Below are 14,653 nucleotides of genomic sequence, written 5' to 3'. Positions count from 1 at the left end.
GGACAATTATTAAATCCTTTGACTATAATTACCACGGAGACGAAAATAACGATTCCACAAGTCAGAAGATTTCAAGTATGACTATGGAGGGCTTTGACTGTATTACTTCCACAATAGTCTACAACAGCAGTTGCAGATCACAGCTGTAGCTTGTCAACCTGCAGTGGTGGAAGTGTCAACAGTGCACTCACTTTCGGTGATACGGTACAACCTACACCAATCCAGCTTTGTGTCAGCATTTACATGTGCTGAGATTCTTGTGGGCTGTATAAAATCTGAGTTGATTAGTTTCCAGTACAGTTGTGGTGGTGGTGTTTGTGTTGTGGGGTGAACTGCAAGTGATAGTGGAACAGCGAGTGTGGGGGTATTGCAGCGGCATACCTAGCTTTGATACAATATTAAGCTGAGGTTAATTAAACATGCATTCTTGTAGATATTGAGGGCCCATGGTGACAAGAAAAATTGATGTGTATGTATCTGTTTGGTTTAGAAAAATATAGTATACAACTGAGTAATGACCTAATCGAGTTCACTGTTAGTATAAGGCAATAAACATGAGAGCAGAAAATACTAAAACTGAATTAAAAAGTGAAATAAAAACAAGAAACACAACACTAGAACAGCATATCAATGATTCATTTAAGGCAAAGGAAGTCATCGAAACTGGAAAATTGCAGTTACAGATGAAACTTTCCACCTTACCACAGGAGCTAATTTTGGAAATTTTGAAATAGTGTGATTTAATTCAAAATTAAGTGAATGAGCAATCAGAGATGTGAACAAGAACCTGAAACAATCAAAAGAATCAACTGAGTAGGAATCTAACACAACACATGATCAAATCTCAGGCACACAAGTAAGTTTCAGATTGTCGGAAAAATTGAAGATTCAAATGTGACCATCATTCCAGGCTCCATGCTTGGTAGTTTCTATGGGCAAGTAGTTGAATTAGCTGATAATAAAGTATGAAAAAGGATTGAATCATCTGTAGATACATCTTATTTTAACACAGAAACAGAGAAAGACTTCAGAAGGAAACTCTGAGGTGGAGTTAAGCGTACATTTAAAAATGTCAGATGCTACATATAGAATCTATTATTTATGACAAAAATTGTACGGCATGAACCAGATAAGAGGCATGACACAAGGCTTCAGAGTTACAGGACCCTTCACTAGACCACACTGCCTGTGAATTTGAGGAGGAAGGAACAGGAGGAGGCAACTGATGCCCTAACAACACAAGTTTCTGAAATAACAAATTCTTATGAAGCAGATTTTAAGCAACAATTTACATGTCCATGGGAATGTGCTAAAGTATACCATGCTCAGAAACCTACCTGAGTATGCCGATGAAGATTTAAGCCTCGAACATAGTCTGTGTCAGTGGGAGGTGGGATATGAGTGGATACATCAAATCATACTGTGATTTTTATTTTGACTGTGTCTGCTTCCTTAACTGAGCGGTCAGCATGTCTGACTGTCATACAGCAGGCCTGACCAGGTCAGAAGTTTCTCTGCTCAGGTACAGCATGTTGTGTTGTCCTCACGTCATTTCATCATCATTGTCCTCACATCATTTCATCATCATTGACAAGCAAGTCGCCCAATGTGGTGTAACGTGAAAAGACTTGCGCTTCAGTGGCCAAACTTCTCCAGGTGGGGACTCCCAGTCATCAGTGTCATACAATAACCTCACTTCATTTTTATTGTGAGAAGTATTTGAACAAGAATATGCATTTGTATGGAGCACTACCTATGAAAGTGTTTTACATAAACTGCTATGCAATTTATTATCTGTGGAAGCAGTAAGGTTTCTTAGTAGTGTACGGTGCATAATTTTAGGTATGCTATCTTATGTAGATGCTTGGTGCCAAGTAACAAGAAGTGTACTGTTCAGTGCAAAGAGTCAGAAGGTTAGATTTAAAATGTGTCTTTTGCCCAAATCCTAGAGGTGGTTCAGTTATTTTATGCTGAAGACACATAGGACCTGTCTGATGTTGTGTGCCTCACAAAAACCAGTATCTGAAGCATTTTTATTTCATTTACGGTGTTGGTTAAGATTTCTATAATTTTAGTTACCGTTACTCATATTTATTTACCTGAAGCAATAGAGTTATCTATACATTTATTTGTTTGTTGTTGGAGGAGAAGAATAATGTCTCATGTTAGCAAAATGCAGAAAATAAAAGATGAGCCAAAAACTGATGAATATTTTGGAAACATAATAAATTTGTGCGCAGTATATAGGTTATGAAGGAAGGTAAGAGAAATGGTTTACTCAAAAGAAGAACATTATATTGGAGACAGCATGAAAAGTCATACCACCGGAAGCTGCATATATTTAAAATAGCAGTAGGGGATCTGATTTGGTTCATATACACGAGATATGGACATTCTGGTATACAATAGTGAATCTGGCATATGAAAAAGTTTTATTATTTTAAAAATCTAAGTAGATAAATAAAAAGGAATTAAAAAGTTGTGATCTTTGTCAGAATGTTAAAGAAAATAATGAACAAACAATATTAATTGTATCCAGTTAAATTACATGATTTAACCTGGATGTTAGCTTTGCCCTTTTTGCTGGTGGAATGAAGGGGGATATACCCTTAGTTGTGAAGTGTAAACATGATGAGCTAACATCCAGGTATGATTGTTGAACCATATAACAGGAGGACACTCATTAAAACACACGATAAGAGGGCTTTCAGAGTTACTGCAGTGAGTAAGCATGTACGGGGAATGAAACAAATGCGAGAGTGAGTATATAAGGGGAGTGAAATAAATGCAACATAAAGAACAAATTAAAAACCAGGGCTACAGCAGGAGAAGGTTACCTCAATATATAAGTATAAAAGGAGAAGGTAGAGGAAAAGGAAGACCTACATCTGGGAGAAAAAGAAGACTACATAAATATGACAATGAAAACAATCAATTTTTGACAAAATAATTTAATAATTTAATCTAATTGGATAGATAAAAAAAATCTACTCACCAAGTGTTGGGAGAACACACACATCAAAGAAGGTTGTAATTAGGCAAGCTTTCAGAGATAGTGGCTCCTTCTTCAGGCAGAAGAGAAAGGAAGAGGGGTGAAGGAAAAAGACTGGAGAGATCTAGGAAAAGGGGTAGATTTCAGGAAAGGCACTCAGAACCATGGGTCAGTGTAGACTTACCATATGGGATGAGAAGGAAACACTGATTGTTGGGGACTACATCCAATTAGAATACATAAATCGTAGCACTGTAACTATGAAAAATTAAAAAATCGTTAAAGGATAATCTTTCTTCAGAAGGAGGTGTATCTCGAAGATTACTACATAAGTTGGTACCATTAGTTTTAAGGTATCTCCAAAACAGCAAAGTAGATTAATTTAACTGAGTTTGTCAATCTGTTCTATATGCTACTTTATGGACAACATAATAATGAGCCAAGTGTCTGAGTTTTGTATGCTGTTCTTCAGGATTGGAAAGATAGGTAACTGATTATAGAATGTCCAACAACAAATGCTTGTTAATTATTCAAAACACATAACTCCTCTGGTTCGATGAGAGTTTATAAATGCTGATGGTGTTTGATGAGGAAAGTGGCCTCATAACAATGAATGTTGTGTTCCCTACAACAACCACATAGGACAGCATCCCAGTATAGCTCTGTGAGTTTTATAGAGTCTCATATAATCCTGCTAGAATAATATCTTTATTATTATTAATAGGGATGATAAGTATTATGACTACTCTTATAATAATTTTCTTTGGGAGTTTTGGGTGATCAAGTCCATGGAATTAATATGAATGTGGAGTTTACAAAGGCAAATGTGATTACTGTGTTGTGTTGCTACCTTCTTCTCTAGCCATCAATAGTAAGGTGTTAGGGCCACTTTTTGGGGTCTGCATGAATGAAGCCAGGAAGTCAGTTCTGAAGGGTATGCTGAACAACTTCAACCTCTACCTCCTCAATGAAGAACTTGTCAGGAAGGAAATCTTGGGGGGGGATCAGTCTTTGGAATCAATTTTCTTTTTCTCTTAGGTTCTAACATCCTTAGTCTTTCTTTTTCTTTCTTTCTTCTCCTCCTGGATACCTTGGATAATTTCCCTATTTACTATATTCGATAGTCTCCATCATGGAAACCTACTTTTATCTGTTCATCAAAACCTATATTCACACACTTGCCCATGGGGTAGCACAAGACCAGTAATTTCCAAAAGTTTCATGAGCATGGCTAGAAAAGCCTGAGTTCTGGATGCAGCATATTTGATTATGTGAAATAGGGTAGTATATGTTTGCCATCCAAGATTCATATCCAGAGTAAAATAATGATTACTGGGTAGAAAGGTTAAGAAACTTAATTAAAGTGAAGTCAAGGCAAATATATGCCTATGGTTGATGGTTTGCAATTCATTGTGGAGCATTCCACATGCAATAAACATGAATAAGCATAATAATTACATATGAGATACAAGTACATCTGTGGTTGTACATAAAATAAACACAATATATTAATTCCTGTTGCGAGTAGCTTAAAACTAGTTTTAAACTCTGAATATTTACTGTTTGGTCAGCACAGTGATGGCATCATTCTCTAAGGGAAGGAATCTGTAGTGCAGAGCTTCCCAACGTGTGGTCTGTGGACCCCTTAGGGGTCCGCCGGCTCTTTCTAGGGGGTTCGTGGCCACCTTTCACCAAATCGTGTAAAGTAATGAGTGAAATTATTGAATAAAAATGTGAAAATCAAATTCATCATATTTTTATTTTTATTTTTTTTTCATGTGAAAAACATGTGTACTTTTACTTGAGGTCGTATTCCCAAGCAGCCTTTGCAGTTTCTAAGTGAGAACGCATACACAGTTTAGTGCTGGAGAATGCGGCTTCTCTGATCGACTGTTTCACAACAATACGGGGGTTGTTTGCGCGGCGGCTCACAGCGCTAGATGCGCTGAAACCTTTTAAGCATGCACAGAGCGAGCTTTGTCAACCAATCACAGTGCTCGCTGGCACGTATGCGATCCCAGGCATCATTAAATGTTAAACTTGCTTTGTCAGTGCACTACCTATTTCATAAGTCGATTTTTGACCAGTTTATTACTTCTAACATGAATCCTTGGCTGAAGTTGGGGTTGGGTTGGGTTGTTTTGGAAAGGAGACCAGACAGCAAGGTCATCGGTCTCATCGGATTAGGGAAGGATGGGGAAGGAAGTCAGCTGTGCCCTTTGAAAGGCATTTGCCTGTAGCGATTGAGGGAAATCACGGTAAACCTAAATCAGGATGGCCGGACGCGGGATTGAACCATCGTCCTCTCGAATGCGAGTCCAGTGTCTAACCACTGTGTCACCTCGCTCGGTTTGGCTGAAGTCAGGATCATTGAAGAAGGGTGCGGTTTCTCCATCGCCTTCACAACAGGGGAAGTGCCCAGTTGAAATGAATGAGGAGGGGGGACGACCAAAGGAAGAACTATCACAAGAAGCTCCAAAGACTATTGATGCTGCGGGAAGGTGGGGGGTGGGGGGGTGGGGGGTGAGGATGGGGGGGGGGAGGGGCAGGGTGTCATTGGGAACATGGCACTTCCATTAAGAAGCTTTCAGTTCCCATGGGTTTCGCTCTGAAATTTAAAGTTACTGTGCTCTTGATTGACTAGGGTCCCCCATGGATTTTCGACTGTAGAAGGGGTCCACCAGCTGAAAAGTATGGGAAGCCCTGCTGTAGTGGAACATACCACTTTGGTGAAGTGATGTGTTGCACAAGCATTTTTTGAACTGATAAGTGATAATCACCACTACAAAAATTTTATTTTTGTGATGCATTAGATAATCTACTATTTGGATGTATGTTTTATTTATGTTCATGTATCATGAAATGGATGGATGCAGCTTATTGGCAAACTGGAATGACACTAAACATCATACCATGTTCATGGTACCTGTTGATCAAGTGGTTTATTTTGTGTTGTTGGACTCTGCCTTTGAGATATGGTGAGAGTTGTGGAGGAAGAGTAGCAGTGAAAATGCCTACGATGTCACGGGGTCAAGAGAAAACTTGTTATACACTTAATCAATTGGAATCTATTAAATAAGACAGTCAATTTTTGGGCTTAGTCCATATCAATGTAATTTAGATGTTCTGAATAATGAAGAAATTTTATAATTCATGGTCACTGTAAACAAGAGTACAATATATGATACATTATTTATGTGAAATCTTGTATTTATTTTGAGAACTGGATGCTGGGTTTGTATTTTTCACTACCAACTGCAGCACTTTGAGAAACGAAGTTCAATCAGGAAAGGTGGGTAAGCGTGCTGAAATAATAATTTGAGCAAAATTGGATAATAAGAAGTGTTAGCTCCTGATTAGACTTAACATCACCACACAATATCACAGAAAAGAACCAACAGAAGTTCACAGTATCAACATGAACACAGCCATTTTTGTAATGCAGTCTGATAATGATGCAATGTACGATGCCACCTAGAAATAGTCTAATAAAAAGACTGTATGATTGGTCATCCTCAAGTGAGGAAGCTGTTGTAATGAGAGCAAATGTATTAGAAACCCAGTGTTATCCTGATCCAATATGCTCTATGAAATATCAGTGACAGTTAATATCACTAAGCACCAGCATCATTTCTAGTACAAAACAGTGCAATAGTAATGTTAAACAGCACTGAAATGTTGGACCTTGTGGTCCAGTGGTAAAGTGCATACCTGGAAACGAAAAGGACATGTGATTGAATAATAGTCAGACCACAAAATATCTCAATCTGCCTTTAACCTAGCCTTCACTTCTTAATTATATGAATGACATATGGTTTCAGATTCCACATTAAACTGGAGGTTCTCTTTCCTCAGTCTGATTAATGAAGTAGGTTAGGGGTATGAATGTCAGTGAATTGGTCTTGAAAAGTTTCAGAATTCAGCAGAATTAAATTTTGGAAAATTTCCCATTTACATTATAAGCACAAGAATTTCTGTACTTAGGTCATCTGAAAATGAGCAAGTGTGTGATAGAACAACTGTGTTGACTAATTTAATACCAACAATTAAAAGAGATGAAAATGTTCAAGCAGTCCAGGAAGCTCTAATATTCATATGTGGATAAAAATTTTTTATATGTCCCAATACTTATTTTGTGTTTCAATATTTTGTTTGAGGTACTCCTTGGTCGACCTGTGGCAGCCAGAGTTATGAAGCGGAAGGCTGGACATCACATCAAGTGCTGTACGAAGCTACCAATGCCAAATTGGATGTCAAGGAGGGCCTCAGATTACTCCATTCATTGATGTTGAGTCAAAAATTGTCTAAGTATTGAATGTAGAAACAAAAACCTACTAACAGTTAGTACTATATGAGTAAGTGTCAATGTTGTGATGATCAAAGATCTGCAGATTTGTAAGCCAGAGGTTGTCTAGAATAAATGAAAGTATCAGTATAAGGAACAGAGTGTTTAAATTCAACAAGAACATATTGTATAATTATTTAAATATGGGTGAACCTGAGTAATGAAAGCAGAGCTGTGGCAATTGGGAAAGAAGGAGAAGAATGTCTTGAATTGTACATACATGATCTACTGGTTCATGACTCCAGAAAGAGAAACAAAGTATGAATACCTCATCGCATTTTTATTACATCCTCAATAGACAAAGTTGCATTTCAGAATCTAATCAACAGACTTGCATCAGACATTGTGCCACATGAAATAATAATAATAATAATAATAATAATACTAGTATAATATGGAAGTGTTCACCATTATCATGAGCTGGCCACTGACTGACATAATATGGCAAACAAGGAATACCAGTTGTGATGAAGCAAGCTGGGATATTTTTACTTCCCCTCTTATTGTGCCATCAGCCTCCTTAAATTCATTTTTTTTTATTTTTAACTGATTACCATTAACATACGTGAGTATAATCTACATTTTCATAAAAGAGAAAGAGTGGCCCGCAGTTTTATAGAATATAACACCAGATATAATTTTGTGCTTGGTTTTATGTATGTAATTGATTTTCTAATTTATTTTGACTATTACTAGTTAGTATCTTTCATTATAGGGCAAAATCAGTAATTGTTTTGTAACTTAAATTCTATTGTAGACATACAAACAAATATAAATTCTGTATTAATTATACACATTTGGAAGACAAAATACTAGTAATCTTAAAGTATCTATTTGGCTATATTTGAAAACACATTAGCAAAGCCAGCCCTTAATTAATTCCAAAGTAATTAACAAGTATTAAGTGATACATAATGAGTGACCTTAACAAACAAGACAGTGTGACTGAGAAACACGCTGTAGTGGTTAAGTTGCTAAATGGACAGAAAGGCCTAAGTGAGACTGGTTCTGTAGATGATTATAAATCAAACATGAATGTAACTTTGAATGATGGGGACGAAAATCCTATCATAGATGAAATGGTAAATCATCATCTACAGTGTATGGTGAGGTGAGTGAAATGGACGAAAACAGAACAAAAGTGCATGAGGTCATTAAGGTTAAGGAGGAGGAACCTAGTGGCAAAAATCAGCAAGGGCAAAAGTTTATGGCACACAGAAAAGTGGAAGCGATGTTAAGACAAACTATGAGTATTTTGAGTAATATAGCTATGAAAGAAGACATTAATAGTTTGAAAGAAGACATTAGGGGGTTGGGAAATAGTATAAAGAAAGTAGTACATAATGCTAATGAGAAATTAGCATTGAGTAGTAAATGTGTAGAAGAGAGAGAGAAACTTTGTTATGACAATAGTAGAAAGGTGGAGGTTTTTGAGAAACAATATGCTGAAAATAGGGTTAAACTTGACAACCAAATTGGTCACATTAAAAATGATTCAGAAACAGATGTAGAAACCGAGGGTGCTGTAGTGGTAGAGGAAAGACTGGAAAAATTAAATGAAAATGTAGATTCAAAATTGGCTGAAATTGAGAAAAAGGTGGAAGAAGTAGAAAATCTAAAGCATAGAGAAAGTGACAGTGGGTCTGATAATCATTTTGGTAAGCAGGAGGATAGTTTTTCCAGGGAAAAAATTGAGGATTTGTTGTATGAACAAGATGAAATGTTAAGTAAAAAGGAAGTTGGCACCCTGTAATAACAGCAAGGGTACAAGGAATACATGTCAAGTGTTTACTAGACAGTGGTAGTGATATGAATGGCATTTAACAAGCAATTTTTGAACCTATTAAGAACACAGAGAGTGTAGCAGTGATGTATGTTTCTGGAATAAAAATTATTGGTGCTACTGGTAAGCTATCAAAGAGTGTGAAACAAAATTGGCAGGACAGTTGTTGGGGTGCAATTTGTTGGTGATCCAAAATCTCAGCTTTGATGTAACATTGGGACTACATCCTTGTGCAATTAGCAAGAAGGGGTTTCACCATTCTGTGTTGGATTCATTGTTTGGTGATAGTGCTTCCCCAGCTGTCTGTCTCATTTTTCATGTTTCCTGAGGCAACCAAACTCTTCTCCTATCCTGTCTGTAGCTTGTAAGTGAATCAGAATTAAGCTCTCTTCAACTTTGAAGTGATTTTGTGCAGTAGCACACTTTAGTATAGAAATATGTTAGAAAAGTTTTCCTTAGCGTTATCTATATATCTATTTATATTATGTTGTGTTCATTATAAGTAATGAATCACAAGAGGATGGAAGAAAGTAAGTTTGTACAATGGTTAAAGAATTTCTGTCTAAGAGGTAAGGTAAATGAGAGGTGTCAGCATGTGTGGAGGATAATTAAAATCTGAAGTAATCAGCTCATTGGTGCAGCAGCAGAGGCAATATGCTGGATACCAGATCTTAATATTAATTCTTGTATAATTGAAGTTTTTGTGTTCAGTGCAATCAGTATATGGAGATAACTATATATCGGTGTCATGGTACAGCCTTTTCTAACATTAAGGAATTACAACTTTAAACATAGTTGCCAGGAGTAATGTGTATGGAAAGAGTATGGAAGATTTGTATCTATATCACCCTTCAGGCAAGGATCTTAAGCAATTTGATGGAATACAGGTAAATAACAGTTTTTCTGAGTGATAATTTTGTCCGATCAATAATGAGAGTTGTTTGCCTTAGCATAAGGATCTGTTACTGTGGAGTGTTTTTAAATAGAGTCAATTTTGCATTAGATAAGCAGAGCAGGTGTTTGTTTATTAGATAATGAAACAGTAATGAAATAAGAAAATAGTCAATAAAGTTAGGGTCTTAATGGTTAGGGAACCTGTCACTGCAGTAGGGATATTTTTTGAGAATGCACTCCACTAGCTAACAAGGTAAGAAATGTAAGTGTAATAATGGAGCCGACAGACATGATTAATGAAAAAGGTAACTGTATACAAACAAAAGTGGTGTAACTGTATTAATGATCTAATTGTGAACTAGGCAACATTGTGTACTGTGTATATTGTGCAATTCATGACACTGCAGCTGGGAATGTGAGCTTAACCGAGAAAGTAAAATTCTAGTGTGGTACAAGGCATATAATGCTGCATCATTGGACCTATATGTCATCTGAAAACTTCTTTTTGTGTTTTGAGGAATTATGAGCTCGAAGTGGTAACACTAGGATGAAGGACAATAATTTTGCTGATTCACTGATAACTGTGGTGGTAGACTGAGGTGAATATTCTGACAGGTAAACTATTTGGTAACATTGTGTGACTTTGTGAGGATTTAATTTTCTGATTGAGTGAGAGTAGTTCTCAGAGTGGAGAAATAGGGCAATTATTTGGCACAACTTTCATCCCCTTAATTTTGATTTGAATAGTACATATGGTGACTACTCTTTTTTCGTACTGATTTGTAAATCTATGCTACTGCACATCTTGAGTTCTAGAGGTATAAAATGAAATGTCGTGTGACGAGGGCCTCCCGTCGGGTAGACCGTTCGCCTGGTGCAAGTCTTTCGATTTGACGCCACTTCGGCGACTTGCGCGTCGATGGGGATGAAATGATGATGATTAGGACGACACAACACCCAGTCCCTGAGCGGAGAAAAATCTCCGACCCAGCCGGGAATCGAACCCGGGCCCTTTGGATTGACAGTCTGTCGCGCTGACCACTGAGCTACTGGAGGCGGACAGTTCTAGAGGTAATGCACATCTTGAGTTTTTCATATTTTGCAAATGGAAAAGAAACCAAAATCTTTCAAGTTTAACCAGTTTCAGACACTTATGACTTATAGTAATGTTTTGTTGTGTAATGTGTACTTGATTTTAAAATATTTTCTAGTCCACACCTTTCATACTATAGTCAAATTTAGTGCTAATTATTGTGCTGTTGTGAGAACTATGTATTTATTTATGATGTAATGACTATCATTTGCCATTAGCATTAACATTTTTTGGGCTTACTTAGAAGTAAAAGTAAGTGTACTAAAGTAAGATATTTTGTCAATTTTTTCATGTACCACCTCCAAGGAAACGGGTTGCAGTGCATTTCCTTACTAAAGGCCACTTGGACCTGTTGAAGATGTGTACTGCTTGGTGAGAAAGCATGTTGAGGCTCATTAAAAGTGTGGAAGTGATTGCAAAAAATACTAAACACTGAGTAAGTGAATTTTTTGTCTAAACATGAACTGCAATGAGCAGTGTAATTTAAATTCTTTGCTACCCATGAGGATTTATTTTGTTTGACTTGTATCAAAGTGATACGTATTTTAAAATGTAATCTTTGCTTAACAAAAAAGGACGTCATGTATGATGAAGATGCGTAATTTTTGTTAAAAAGTATAACTTGTGGATATTTTGTGATATTGTACAACACACTGTATGCAATTATTTTGTATGGGGATTATCATATGGCCAGTTCACATAAGTATAAATTTGAAAAAAAAAACAACATATGTACTGTAGTTTTGATAAGATTTCTTTTGTAATATTTTGTGTATGTAGATTTTATACCCAATTTCTGGCGTCACTTGTGGTCATTGAATTGCCCATTTAGCTATCTGCAATATCTATCTGGTCAATCCAGTGAGGGGGTGATGTGATGAAACAACCAGGGATATTTTTACTTCCCCCTCTTGTTATGCCATTGTCTCCATAAATTCATTTTTTTTTAACTGATTACCATTAAGCATACGTGAGTATAATCTACATTTTCATAAAAGAGAGACGTTGGCCTGCGGTTTTAAAGAATATAACACCAGATCTAATTTTGTGCTTAGTTTTATATATGTAATTGATTTTCTAATTTATTTTGACTATTACTAGTTAGTATCTTTCATTATAGGACAAAATCAGTAATTGTTTTGTAACTTAAATTCTATTGTTGACATACAAACAAATATAAATTCTGTACTAATTATAAACATTTGGAAGACGAAATACTAGTAATCTTAAAGTATCTTTTTGGCTTTATTCAAAAACAAGTTAGCAAAGCCAGCCTGTAATTAATTCCAAAGTAATTAACAGTCCATTCAAAAGTATTGTTTGTGTACTTATATTTGTTAATTTCATGATTTAAACAAATAATTCGGCCTAACTCTTTTAGTAGAAGAAACTGTTAAAAAGACGGAATTTTTCGATGTATTCAGTTAACTTAATGAGTTAAGTTTTAATTGTAATTTCTGTAAATTTAACATTGAACAATGTGTAGTTTCTGTACCTATTATTGTGAGGATATATAAGGGCCTGATTTTTGGTCACGAAACAGTCAGTCCATGGCCGAGTTTCAGATGAGGAACCTGTGTTGGTTAGAACGACAACAATGCATCAACTTAACAGTGAATAAGTGTCACACCAATAGGCCATGTGTTAAAGCAATGACAGGGACTGTTCAATTTATGTGAAAGGCTGTGAACTATGTGGTTATGTTTTTACTGCTTGTAGATGTTCAACAGTAAACTGTGGTAGCAGTGTATGGATGTCCGCCTGCTAAATATTTATGAGGCTTATGGGAAGTTAGAAAAATTGTGCACTGGCTATATATATAACTGTGTATTATTGGGGGGTTGTGAAAAATGAAAGTAAAAGACTGTGAAACACAACTGTTCATCTGTCGGCTACATTATTTACAGTATTCAGTGTCGGAATTACAAACCCCATTTTTCAAACAGTGTAGCAACACAGTATGTTGACACCGAGGATAATCAATAAAGAAATAAAGAAGGCAAACCGCTACACAATCAAGAATATGTTCAGAAGAGAAGCCAGTTACAAGGAAGTAGTACGAAACATTTTGATGATGGCACAAACAGTGGCAAATATTTTTGAACTTGAGCCATTCAAAACTTTTAAGTTCACTATGCAAGATTCAATCAACTTGAGATATTTCTTTCCTCCATTTAGAAAGGTTGGTGAAGATTTTTAAAGAACAATTTTAGCCTGGACCCAAATGTGCAGGCAATTTTAAAGCCCCCAGTAACATGAAACAGAGCACGGCCAACATCAACTGCAGTTAAAGCAGCAGCCAAGCAGGAAATAGCGCGACTCCAGATGCTCTGCTGAAGAAATCTGTAACTTTAAAGTCTTGTGTCATTCTTCCTTATCTGTGCATGCTGCACAGTAATTTCATGACTAATAGATTTCATACATGGTGTTAAATGTACATTTATGTCCCCAATCACGCAAATCCATAATGCAACCATTGTAAGATTGATTCCTATTGTTACGTGTTTGATAAAAACATAACTATGTTAACTCAATATGTGTTTGCTCATGATAATATGATTTTAGTAAATCACACATTTCCACAAACAACAAAGCATCTGGGTCTGCTGCTTGTGGCATCTTATATAGCAAATGAAACACGTATGGTCCACACCACCACAAAAAGAAGGCTTCTTGGTTGGGTATGTCCTCTACCTTAAAAATTGCAAAATGCTGCCACAATGTATGATTCTCAAAATTCTTTGGCTTCCTTGAATGAAAGGAAAGCCAGAAGTAGCATAGTGAATGACACCAGTGCTGCCTGTGGTTTTTGCTACATTTGTAAGATGTAGTCCCGCCATTTCTGCATATTCATAGACTAGTCAGTATATGCTGAGTGCACTCTACATACTGATGTACTGCTCATACATACAGCACACTCAACATGAAGAGGTGGAACCTGATTATGAACATACACAAAGATTAAATAATACATAAATACATATTACTAATGTATTTTACTACTGGCAGAAGTGACAAGGGATGGATTTATTTTATTCGATGTTGCAGTTAGAAAATTGCCTTGTAAAGCACTGTAAATACCTTTATGAAACCTGAAGAAGATATGATGATCAAAACTGATAGTAAATATGGAATTATTTTATCAGGAGTGACTGGCCATTTTGATATATGATTTTATTTTGAATAATAACATTTAACTGAAGCATTTCCAGATAAAGGTCTCTTTAGTTTACAATGTTATATTTGTAATTCTAAGCCATCCCTAAACTTTTGTGACACCATCTGTAAACATACTTATATGATTGTCTTTTTGTAATCAGTAGCAGTAGATAAAATTAACTGACATATGTCCCAGCAACAACTTCCACCCTAGTATATACAGAGTATATTTACATTCTGAATCGTCATTCTTTCTGTTTTCTGCCTCCTTATTATAATGCACGTGTGTTTGTGTGTGTGTGTGTGTGTGTGTGTGTGTGAAGGGAGGGAGAGTGGGAGGAAGGGAGGGAGGTAGGGATGAAAGAACTGAGAAAGACATGGAAACTG

The 14,653-nt window shown here is 36.3% G+C and overlaps 1 protein-coding gene across 1 annotated transcript in view; it reads right to left on the bottom strand.

The window, feature by feature from the left end:
* The window catches only part of LOC126479107 (arrestin homolog), a 95,288-nt gene that overhangs the window by 23,079 nt on the left and 57,556 nt on the right, over positions 1-14,653 (bottom strand). The window lies entirely within an intron of this gene.

This window comes from Schistocerca serialis, chromosome 1, assembly GCF_023864345.2.
Source record: "Schistocerca serialis cubense isolate TAMUIC-IGC-003099 chromosome 1, iqSchSeri2.2, whole genome shotgun sequence".
Lineage (NCBI taxonomy): Eukaryota > Metazoa > Arthropoda > Insecta > Orthoptera > Acrididae > Schistocerca > Schistocerca serialis.
Note: the sequence above shows the minus strand (reverse complement) of the source record. Positions and strands in the feature narration are given on the sequence as shown.